The sequence below is a fragment of the Pogona vitticeps genome, chromosome 3, assembly GCF_051106095.1.
Source record: "Pogona vitticeps strain Pit_001003342236 chromosome 3, PviZW2.1, whole genome shotgun sequence".
Taxonomy (NCBI): domain Eukaryota; kingdom Metazoa; phylum Chordata; class Lepidosauria; order Squamata; family Agamidae; genus Pogona; species Pogona vitticeps.
In genome coordinates, this window is record NC_135785.1 from 157,566,889 (window position 1) to 157,579,492 (window position 12,604).

Here is a 12,604-nt window from a genome sequence, read left to right on the forward strand (position 1 = left end):
CAAAATGGGCTCAGGTATAATTCTTGTCTATTTGGAAATGTTGCCCCCAATCATACAAAGCACAGCTCGGTTCCCTGTGGTGTTTTTTTTTCCATAATCAGCTCATCAGCCTGCAAAGCACAGCTCAGTTCCTCTACTCCCAGTCCACAACCTTCCATTCCTTCCAGCAATCCTTCGATTAGTCCATCGCCTGAGGATTCTCATCCCGAATGGCTTGACACCATTCCGTGTTCGATGGCCTCAGTTTGCCCACCAATCCCTAACCAGAACCGTTGACATCAACAATCTCGACAGCTCCCTTCATTGCGTGTGGTTCAACTCCACGCTCAGCATGTGCATTGGGTTGCCATTTGCCCCGACCAGTGCTCTGCTCAACAAACTGCACCAACTAGTCGACCAGGTGTTTTGCCCAGTTCGACAATGCCATCTAGTAGTCAGCCTACCTTTCAACAACCATCAGTGTCAAAGTGGCCACATCACCAAGAGGGGAATATACCTCAACCTGCTCCCCACTTGGTATCAAAGAAACCTCGGACCGTCAAGCAGATTCAATCTGCATGTGAGGCTTTTGCAACCCCAGCCTTCCAATACTTTCCTACTACAATAGATGACAGAAATCGCTCTTCATGCTCGGCATCGCCAGCGTCTGTTTATTCTACTACTATGCCATCGCATCAGCAACCTCTGTTTCAACATCATAGAGACACAGGCTCTGATATCGACGATCCTCGATATTCATCTTGGTCCATGGACACACGCTCCATCTCGTTACATCAATACAGTTCCCGTCCTCTGATAAGCCCAAGTCATTGACCCCTGCACCATTACTACACCAAGCTTGACACCGACGTCCATCCCTACCAATTAAGGTCCATCAACGCTAAACCACCATCTTTCGATGTTGACGATCCTCAATCCATCTTTTTCAATGAATAAGTGGCAATACTATGAAACTCAGCCTCTCAGCACCAAAGTTGATCGACAGTCCATCGACTTCAGATGTGACCTCGATGACTCTGACCATGGATCTCAGCCGCAGACTCCATCGGTATTACTTACCTCTCCAGAGTCAGACATTGTTGATACCAACCCGCCGTCACTGGCAGAGGATTTCCAACTTATGATTTGCATGGCTAAATTTCTTGATCTGAAAATCCATCAACCATCAACAAAATCAGCCAATCATCTATATCAGTGGTCCCCAGCCTTGGGCCTCGAGATGTTTTTGGACTACAACTTCCAGAAGCCTTCACCACCACCTCTACTAGCCAGGATTTCTGGGAGTTGAAGTCCAAGAACATCTGGAAGCCCAAGGATGGGGACCACTGATCTATATGATCCAATCTCTAAAAATACAACCACTCTGGTACAGATATTGATGTTGCCATCTCTCCTTAGTACTGCACAGAGATCCTGGACAAGACCAGCTTCCTCCCATACCATGTCTAAGCGGATTGATAACCTCTATGGAATCCATGACCCAGGAGCCATTTTCCTCCAAAAACAACCAGCTCCAAATTCTATATTTGTTGAAGCCTCTCAGTCGAGATATCGACACCAGCAATCTCTCATACCACCAAATAAAGCCATCTTACCATCCATGGTAAGATGGCTTTACTCTTCCGCAGCCTTCGCCATGCGAGTCGCTAATTATCAAGAAGCCATGGAAGCTTACCAACGCTTCCTCTGGGACATGTCCACCTTTACTGAATCCCTGCCAGAGGATAAAAAGATACTTGCTCAAACCTTCCAATAAGGTCTCTCCATTGCTCAACAACAGATGCTTTCCGCCTGCCATACTGTAGATGCTACAGCCAAGTCCATGACCACTTCCGTAGCCCTATGCCATTTTGGCTGGCTCAGAACAGCCGGCTTATCTGAAGATGCTTGGGCACATATCTGCATGCTAGCGTGGGAAATGGGTACAACTGTACGGTAGTTGGAGCATTCTTTGGCACTGCCCTTCTTTGGGATTGGGATGTAAAATGATCTTTTCCAATCCTCTGGCCACTGCTGAGTTTTCCAAATGTGCTGGTATATTGAATGTAGCACCTTAACAGTGTCATCCTTTAAGATTTTAAATAGTTCAACTGAGATGTCATCACCTCCACTGGCCTTGTTATTAGCTATGCTTTCTAAGGCCCACTTGACTTCACTCTCCAGAATGTCTGGCTCAAGGTCAGCAACCACATTATCTAAGTTGTCCAGGACATCCAGAACTTTCTGGTATAATTCCTCTGTGTATTCTTGCCACCTGTTCTTGATGTCTTCTGCTTCTGTGAGGTCCCTGCCATTTTTGTTCATCATGTCCATCTTTGCACAAAATGTTCCTTTAATATCTCCAGTTTTCTTGAACAGAACTCTGGTTTTTCCCTTTCTATTATTTTCCTCTGTTTCTTTGCACTGTTCATTTAAGAAGGCCTTCTTGTCTCTCCTTGCTATTATTTGGAAATCCCTCACAGTCCACACCAAATGGTCTCACGGAGAAAAACTGCTTTACATAAACGAGTTGGAGCTATTAGCTGTCTTCAAGGCCTGCAAGGCTTTCAGAAACTTTCTTGTAGGAAAAATGGTATGGATCACCACTGACAACACCACAGTGATGTACTACATCCTAAAACAAGGTGGCACCCATCCCCAGGTCTCCTCTACCTAGTGGTCAACCTCTGAGAGTGCTGTCTGCAACATCTGTCTCAGAGCCTTACACATCGCTGGTCAAGACAAAGACCTAGCAGACTCGCTCAACCATCCAGATGTCCAAGCTCACAAGTAGGAACTAGATCAATCAGTATTCTGCCAACTACATTGAAAATGTGACACACCAACTCTCAATCTCTTTGCCTCCAGAGCAAATTGGGAATAGGAAAACATTCCCAGGGAGACACGTTTGTTGGCTGTTGGCCCAAGACTTTTATCTACCTTTTTCCGCCATTCCCTCTCCTCCACAAAATTGTCGTCCATCTGCAACAAGACAAAACCAATGCCATCATTATAGCCCCTGGGTGGCCGAGACAGACTTGGTTCCCAGTTCTCCGCAGTCTCTCATCAGACATCCACCATCTCCCTCACCTGCCACACCTCACACAGAAAAACTCCCAAGTTCTACACCCGGGCTTACCTGTTCTGCACCTGGCAGCATGGAGGATTCCCCCTCATTAATGAACGTTCTTCATCATGCCAAAAAACCATCCACAAGGAAAGCCTACCTGTACAAATGGAAGAAATTTCAATCCTTCACTAAATCTTCCTCATCATCCTCCTTCAATCCATCACTTTCCGCTGTTCTCTGCTTCCTCCTACATCTCAAATCCAAGGGCCTCTCCATTTCACCCTTGAGAGTCTACCTTTCAGCACTAATATCATACCAACCTCCAAATTCTCCAGCAGCAAACTTCTTCAAACATCCAACAATGTAACATTTTCTGAAAGGTCTCTCTCATACCTACCCCGATACTTGACCTCCCTCACCACAATGGTCACTAACTCTTGTTTTGAAACATCTTACCAAAGCTCCTTTTGAACCTTTAGCTACAGCTGACTTAAGACTCCTCACCTTTAAAACAGCTTTTCTCGTAGCCATCACCTCAGCTCAATGAGCTAGTGAATTGGTAGCTTTACGCTACAACTACCCTTATCTACAAATTTTTCCCGATAAGGTGAAGTTATTCATGGACATTTCCTTCCTCCCCAAAATTGTCTCTCAATTTCATATTTCCCAGCCAATTGTCCTCCATTTTTTCCTTCACCTTCTTCATATCAAGAAAAAAATACTCCATACGTTGGATGTCAGAAGAGCTCTTGCTTTTTATCTCCAACATACTCAACCTTTTAGACAGTCATCTCATCTCTTCATAAGCCATCAACTACCTACAAAAGGCCATCAGCCAATCTATCTCCAGATGGATTGCCACAACCATTCATTTGGCTTATCAACTTGCTCAACAACCAGTCCCTAGAGTGGTTCGCCCTCACTCCACCAGGGCAGTGGTAGCCTCTACAGCCTTTCTCCATGGTGTACCACTTCTGGACATCTGCGTCTCTGCCACTTGGGCACAGCCGTCCACATTTATCCATCATTATAGATTCAACCTCTGGCAGAAGTCTGATGCGGCATATGGATGTGCTGTTCTAGCCTCTACCTTGGTGTGACACCCTGCCTCCAAGTAAGACTGCTTTTTAGTCACCTGGGGTGTGATTCACAGAGGCCACAAAGAAGAATGACAGGTTACCAACCTGTAACTGTAGTTCTTTGAGTAGACCTCTGTGATTCACACATCCCGCCCATCCTCCCCTCTGTCACACCATTGTTTGTTACTATTAAGCAGCGGTTGACACAACTGAAAGAGAACGCTTGGCACCAAGGTACTTATACGGACAGGGAGGGGCATGGTCTAATGTGCTTATTGCTACCGCAAAAGCTCCAAAATCTTCCAATGAGGCTCTGCCCGATTTAAATAAACAAACAAACAAACAAACAAATAAATAAATTCTTTGTCTCACAGCCCTTCACAGTGATCACAAGCAGCAACAAATATGAAGTTCATCAGAAAAAAAAATAGAAGACCAATCTCTTTTACCTTAACTGCATTGTTTGCCCTGCCTGCTTTACTTTATTTGGAGCAAATCTATGCTGTGGTGATTGAAATATTCTTCAGTCAACAAATGTGCCTCTTTCAAACCAGGGGATGCTGGAGTTGAAGATAAAAAACTGGAAAACCTAACAAAATACAGAGACCTGGCAACTGAAATATCTCACTTGTGGATGAAACATACCTCAGTGGTCCCCATGGTCATCAGGGCTCTGGGAACAATATCAAGAAATTTCACACAGTATTATAAGCAGTTGAAGATTCCAGAAATAACATCATCAGAGCTACAAGAAACAGCAGTAGTAGGAACAACATATATACAGTACTACATTGATATTTAACAGATACTTAGATTTTTTTTTGTTAAAACTTGTATCTATTATTTAATATCAGTCAATGTTTTTATACTTTTGATTGGACCATGCTGGTATTTTTGAATAATAATAATAGACTGAGTAAAAAAAAATTCAGGAAAAAAACCACAACAACCTGGGAGATTTCTATTTGACATTTTACAGGCGACCAAAATATTTTTTGCAAACTGAGTAGCGGAGGATAAAGAAAAATTTCACTTGAGAGCAAAGATTTGCAAAACAGTGACTTTTGGGATAAACTGCTGGAGGGAAGACCTCCAGAAGACATTTCTCTTTCTGCATGATCCCTCTGATAGTCTTCGGAGCAGCAGGAAAGAGAGGAAGAAGATGATCAGTGACTGGAGAGGCAACAGATGGCAAGTTAAAGATTCCGTGGGAAGCCTGTCAGTTTGACAGTCATTCTATAAATAATGCACTGAATAATTATTATTTTTTTAAAAAACAACTCTTCCTGTGAGTAGGGGTTGTGTCGCAATTTCATTCTTCCTAGGCCTGTTTTCATAGCAAAAATATTTATAGCAAAATTACACAGGAAGACATCTGCAGCCTACTCCAGTTTCCCCAGATGCTAAAGTCAGCAAGATCCTCCACAGCTACTAGTCAGCCCTTCTGCACCTACACTTTAAACCCAAGAAGGCACCTTTGTTCACATTGATTCATACATGAGTACACCTCCTTCCTTTCATTACTCAAGACTTGATAAGTGGTAGCTGAGGGACAGCTCACACATTGTTTTTACTTCATGTCATCCTTCCTTTAAATAAACCAACATAGCATGTGTGGGCTTTCTCTCTCTTTTTTTCATCCACCAGCGATCCATGATCCAGGAAGGGGAGAGAGACACCTCACCCTGTCATTGTTGGTTTACACACACAACAATAACTATAAAGTAAGTTAAACTAGAAAACAACTGGCCTAAAGGTCATCTAGTACAGTGGTTCTTAACCTTTGTTACTCGGATGCTTTTGAACTGCAACTCCCAGAAACCCCAGTCAGGACAGCTGGTGGTGAAGGCTTCTGGGAGTTGCAGTCCAAAACTCCTGAGTAACCCAAGGTTAAGAAACAGTGATCTAGTAAGCTTTGTGGATGAGTAATCAGTTGAACGTAGCTCTTTAAAAGTTATCAGTTCAACGTTCTGTGGTGCTTGCACACCTTTTTTACTTGTGGGTAACATTGCCCAAATAACAACCACCTTCGAACCCCTGCAATAAATTTGGGGTTGCCATTTAAACTTATTAAAAGGAACTCCTCTTACATTATCTTTCTCACCAGCTGAAGCATGCAGGCAGTGTTCTCTTTTGCCCTGCTGCTTTAACTTTACCACAACTAAGGGTGGACTTCACATTGCCCTTTTTTGAAAGCAAGAGTGTTTTTGATGAAGCACAGCTTTATCGACACCACCTAAACCATGTGTCATAGCATTGTCCAGCTGTATTCAAGGGTCTAGAATCTTATAAGTGCTACAGTATCTGTACAATAATAAGCAATGTTTGTAAACAAAAAAGAGTTTTATTTTTTGAAAATCACAGAAGAATAAAATGGTTCAGTGAATAGGTAAAGGTTCCTCTTGGCATTTCCAGTCTAGTCATGTCCGACTCTAGGGGGCTCATCCCGTTTTCAAGCCGTAGAGCCAGCACTTGTCCAAAGACAGTTTCCGTTGTCACGTGGCCAGCGTGACTAGCGAACGCCGTTTTACCTTCCCACCAAGGTGGTACCTATTTATCTACTCGCATCTGCATGCTTTCAAACTGCTAGGTTGCTGAGGAGCTGGGACAAAGCAACGGGAATCCATACAGGGTTTTAGAGGATAGTGTGGCATGCAACTATGCCCCACTTCTCATCTCTCTACCCACTCTGAAGTCTTTCAAGCCTTTGTACACTGAACTCAAAGATCTACAACAAAGCCTAGAAGTGCTTACAGTGCTTTTGTGGTAAGAGGCCCTCCTAATGGAAGCACAGGTTTTGCTGCAGACCTTTGTATTAAACAATATAAAGGTTTACCTCATTTCCAGGGTTGGGGAGGTAGTGGGTGGGACTTATTTGCATCCACTCATCTCTACTATCCTTTTAACTTTACCTACATTTAGGTATAATGTCTGAATAGTAATAGTTGCATGCTGCCAAATTGATTCCTACTCATGGCAATGCTTTCAGAGTTTCTTCAATATAGGGTACTCAGGAGTGGTTTACCATCCCCTTCCTTCTGGAGGGAGGGGTGCTCTAGGACCATACACTTAGCCCAAGGCCCCACCACTCTTTTCTTGGCCAGTTACTTGTTCTATGAGTATTTATTCCTTAACAGCTTGCCTCCTGTTTTGTGTGATATCTTCCTGAAGCTCCTGCTATGTTTTTGTACAAGAGAGTTTCAAAAATCCCATGGGAAGGTGGAATTATTAAGCAATATGGAAAGAAGGATTTACAAGAGGATAGCAGGAAGAAACAGTGTCAGAAGGGGTTTGCTTTGCTTCATTTCTACATAAGGTCGCTGCAGTTTTTTTCTCAAGACAGTACATTAATGTATCACTAGTTGAATCTGTGTATGGGGTGGGGGGATATTCAAACTGCATTTAAAGATAGTAAGGCCTCTTCCTTTCCCTGCAGCCATAATATAAATAACCAGGAACAAATGTAATTAACTGAAAACACATGCTGCTATAGACTCAGGGGGAAGTTTCCGGAAGGAGGGCAAAACCATAATAGAAAAGAAATTCAAACTATAAGTTAAGGGGAGGGGGAGAGGGGGGCACACAGAGAAAATGGGACCCTATGTATGCACTAACATACACATGGATAATGTACCACTGCAGCCTGAAGAAAGGGAAAAAATTAAATTATATCCACAAAGAAGCATTGGCCAAAATCCTAGTGTGGATTTATGTTTGAAGGCAAATTGGTTCTAGTTGCATTCCTGGGTATAGTAATGCAACGAGTCTTTCATCAATGAGTAGCAATTTGCTGATAAATCATACATGATTTTCCTCACCGACACATGAACTGTCAATAGGAGCTTGACCTTAATATTAAAAAGAGGGATGCATGGGTTAAAACTCTGGATGTGAGTTTAGTTTTGAAGCGATACAATTTTTCAGCAGGGCCAAATTTAGGGGCAGGCAACTCAAGGCTGATAATTCCTTATGAAATTTGGATACAGTAGGTTTAGGTTGCAGGGATATAATGTCAATATCTGCATATCTAGAGATGAAGTCTGTAATGCCCACAAGCAAGAGAACATTAAAAGGCATGTTGACTCAGAGCCTGATGGCTACATGAAGCCATCATGACTAAAAGCCACGGGCAGCTTTTTGTCCCATGAATTTGTCTGGTCCTCTTTTAAAGCTTTCTGGGGCTCAAATCTGACAGCACAGAAAGTATGTCATAAGAAGCTATCAGTGCTATCTACGTGAGCAAACAGAGTTGCAAATTATGCCTGTGTTTATCTCTTGATGACCAACCTCCAAACAAAACAAGCTGCTAATTATGGGAGACATGAAACGCTCTTGCTGTGACAATCAGACATCTTTCTGCACTTTATGAGTTCCTGCTTCTAACAATATACCAACTATATAACTTTTAACCTAAATTGGTAGCTATCACCATACTTTGAGAAAGCAGATTCCATGGTTTAACTACGTGCTATCTGAAGAATGTGCTTCTTTTTCTTTGTCCTGAATCACCACCATTTAGTTTCATTGTATGACCCCAGGTTCCAGTGTTTGTCCTTCTGTGACAACTTACGTTAGGCACAATGTTGAATGGAGACCAGCCTTCTGGCTGGCTCTGTAGAGCACCTGTTAGTTGCAGCCCATAAAAATGGAGGTTTAGTTTCCTACAGTGAAGCTGCATGCCCCATCCCATACCACGACCATCCTCATCATTATCTCATCATGCAAATAGGGAATGTTAAACTATACTCCTACAGCAGCAGCCTTCAAGGGATTCAATGGTGCTTTCTGTATGTGGGGCTTTTTTTTGGTCCATTTACTGAAGCACATTTTAAAAAAAAAAGTCAAAAAAACCCAACTTTCCACACCTGTTCTGACTGAATGCACGACTGCAGTCAAACATTTTTCCATTAATAACTTTTACTGACTAAGCTCTGATTTTAACAGGGGATGGGGAGGGGAGACCCTCATTCCTTTTCTGAAGGAGTGGCTGTTCTAAATGCTGACAGCTGGTTTAGTCAAGAGGCCCTCGGCATGTTTACCAGATAATAATTGAGTGGTTCATGTCACTAGTCATATTGATGAGTAAAATTTCCTATGGACACTATTAATATACTCACTCTCTCTCTCTCTCTCTCTCTCTCTCTCTCTCTCTCTCTCTCTCTCTCTCTCTCTCACTCACTCACTCACTCACTCACTCACACACACACACACACACACACACACACACTCTCTGTGCATAGAACTGGTAGTGGGAAAGGAAGAGTCAAAGAGGAAGCTTGAAATGATGATTCCTGTTTCTGCTTACAGCAGAACAGGGTTGGGGAGGCAATGCAGACAGCTTTGAGGGCCACGTCAAAAATACACCATGACTCAGAGGGTGGCAGCTAAATAAAATGTTTACAAGACGTTCCCAGAAAAAAAAACCCTCCTACACTATGCCACCCATGTCTTCCTTCACATTCCTCTTCATAATATACCATATTTTAACTCCTTCATCCTCAACCTCCAATATAATGAATACCATCCTCTGGAAAACGTCTAAGCCAGTCCTTAGAATAAACTGAAAGTTCCAGCACCAGTGGGGCTTGTAGCACTTTTTAAAAGTAACTAAAAGTAACTAATTTAGAAACATTTGTGAAAGTTGTGTGGTTGTTGTTTTTTAATGTAGCTAAAAGAGCAAGCTACAAGATTGCTTCAGAGGGCCTGGAACTATAACTCCAAGGCCAAAATCCTACAGTATTCAGTTTTACACGCAACACTCATTGTGCGCTGTTTTTCCCCTCTCCAACACAGTCCCATTTACACCATGAGTCACAAGATTAGTAGCATAACCAGTGTCACAACAATCAGTGCTTGCCTGTTCACATCAAGGAGAGCCTTTCAGAGGGGGAGAAATACTTAGGCAGTTTCCCTCACAAACTCCTGTAAGCAAACTGGATTCAAGCCCGATTAATGCTTCTTTAAAAAGTAACTTTCCAAGCTTTGGTCCCAGGCAGATAGTATCACATACAGTAGGTTTTTAAAACTATTAAATCACCTCTGCTCCTACCCTTGTGCCCAGTAACTTCCCACGTAGCCCTGATACAAGTTAGTTAGAACACAGCCAGTTTCAACGCAGATTCTTTAAAGCCTGCAGCGGTTTGATTCCGAAGTTGCTGTTTCCTTCAAATTGATTTTAAACTACCTTGAAAATATTAGTTTCTGCCTTCAAAAGGATTTCATCGTTTGGGCTTGTCAGGTCCAAAAGCCAACAAATAGTTCTCTTGGTGTTTCCAAGGTGCAGGCAGACGTAAAGCAAATCTCTTTTTCTCCATTCCTTCTGGGCAAGAATGTCAAGTCTCAGGTTTAATCAAAGTGCTAATCCTTGGAGATTTACACAGGACAATATTGTATTCAGCTTTTTACACGAAATCAACTAAGTGCTAAAAATACCTGTGAGTAGTAATTTATTCCCTGGGGTTCCTCAAAGAAACAGATCTTAGAAAGAGTGGAGTAAGTTCTGCCATCAATTAACAAGTGGAACAAGCATGTAGTTTTCATAACCAACTACTCAGATGAGAAGCCCCTCATGTTAAGTCTAAAAAGTTGACTCTTTTTTTTTTTGCCAGATTGAAAGAGCAGGGGGGAAAAGGAAAAGAATATGGATAGATTCTTTCCCCCTTACATATTCTGCTAGATTTTCTGAAACAAGATGTCTTTTTCACATTAATCATGTTTGTCTGGGAAAGAGAAAGAGAGAGAGAGAAAGTATCTAGAGTCTAACAACAGCCAAATTCATACGGAAGATCTGTCCATCCAGATGGACACATCATCAGGTTTTGTAATTAATGGTGTATTAATTTTTCTGAAACCTGAGAAAACTGTCCTGCACAAGACTGGTGCAGGAGTCTAACACAGGGGTGGCTAGTCAGTTCCCATAGTTAAAGTTATCAGTTTCAAGGCACTGGCTGAACTCTCAGGAAATTTCTACTGTATGCTTCTCACATCTCTAGAGACGGAAACAGATCTGAGGGCGAATAGTTCTGGAAGATGAGAATGTTGATTTTTTGTCTGCATGCAGTGACTTTAAATGCTTAAGACTGGTCTTCACCCATTCCTAGCTGGTGGCAGGACTTACTGGCTTAGTACACACATGTTTGTATCGGTGCTCCCAAACCAGAAACTGGGGAGGGGACAAGGGAGAGAGCCAGTGAGAGCGTGCACTTGAGCACATCATGCCTCTTGGAGAAAGGTAGAGAATGGAGCACCAGCGAAACAATTCATGCTCATGAACCTTCTGGTTGTGCAAAAGTAGGCAACAATGGTGCAGAGCTTGAGAGAAGAACATCTTGTGGGCTAGCAATGAGACTTCCACAAGCTCCAGGGGCAGCACAGGGCCTTGAAAAACCCTCCGCGCATCTGCGGTAGGTAAACCTGTGCAGCTGTAGAAGGGATGTGTTCTCTGCCCATGCTCTGAAATGGTCCAACTGAACAAAAGCAGAATGCACCTGGATACAAATCATGCTTGATTTCCCTTTTGCTTTGGGCAGCTTTTTGAGAGATTGAGGGTATTTCCAAACTGTCCTCCTGGAACTTTTGAGTTCATATGTTTTTAACGCAGAACCCAATCTGAACAAATCAAAAGAATTCCCATTTATGAAATAAAGTCAACAGCTGCTACCCATTTGTTACAGTTTCAGAATGCATGTAAATTAATGCAATTTCCGAGCAAGTCGTGACTTTATAGAGCAGCCCTGTAAGGACATCAATTGAAGAAAAATTGTTAACTTGCATTTGTTTTCCACATTCAGTTACTGTTGTTATTCTACTAGCTATCATTCCACCCCATAACAGGTATTATTGAATTATATAAAAGGAAGTAGATATTGTGCCAGGAAAGATAACCTAGTTCAAGACAGCATAGCTAAATAGAGACATATAAAATGTCTTTTTTCTTCTTCTTCTAGAGTCCCTGCATTCAATGGATTAAAAGGGAACTGCAGATACAGCAAGGAAAAATTCTGCTGGGCTGACCAGTCAGTGGTTAAATAGGTTCTAAACATCAAAACTAGACATGAGCGCTTTGTATTTGTATCCCTGTGGAGACGAAGTTGAAGCATGGCACCACAGGTGCCACAGAGGTCCATTCCCTCCCCCCCAGAACAGGCCAATCTTCCCCGCATGGCCAACCACTCTGGCGAGGAGGCAGGATGAAGGGTCTCCCCGTTCAGCTGTGGAGCGTTCAGCTGTGTGAGGAGGCAGGGAAATGATGGCCAGGGTACTTCTGCGATTGGCATGATATAGATGACAACAGATGTGTGTGCCGTGTGGTTCCCAGTGAATGGACTAGACAGTTCTGAGGGGAAGGAATGGGCCTCTGTGGTAATTTTGATGCCACACCTCACATTCATATCCCCAGGGACACAAATACTTAACTGCCCATGTCTAATCAAAACAGCTTTTTAAAATTACATTTTCCAGAGCTCTCCTGCCTGGG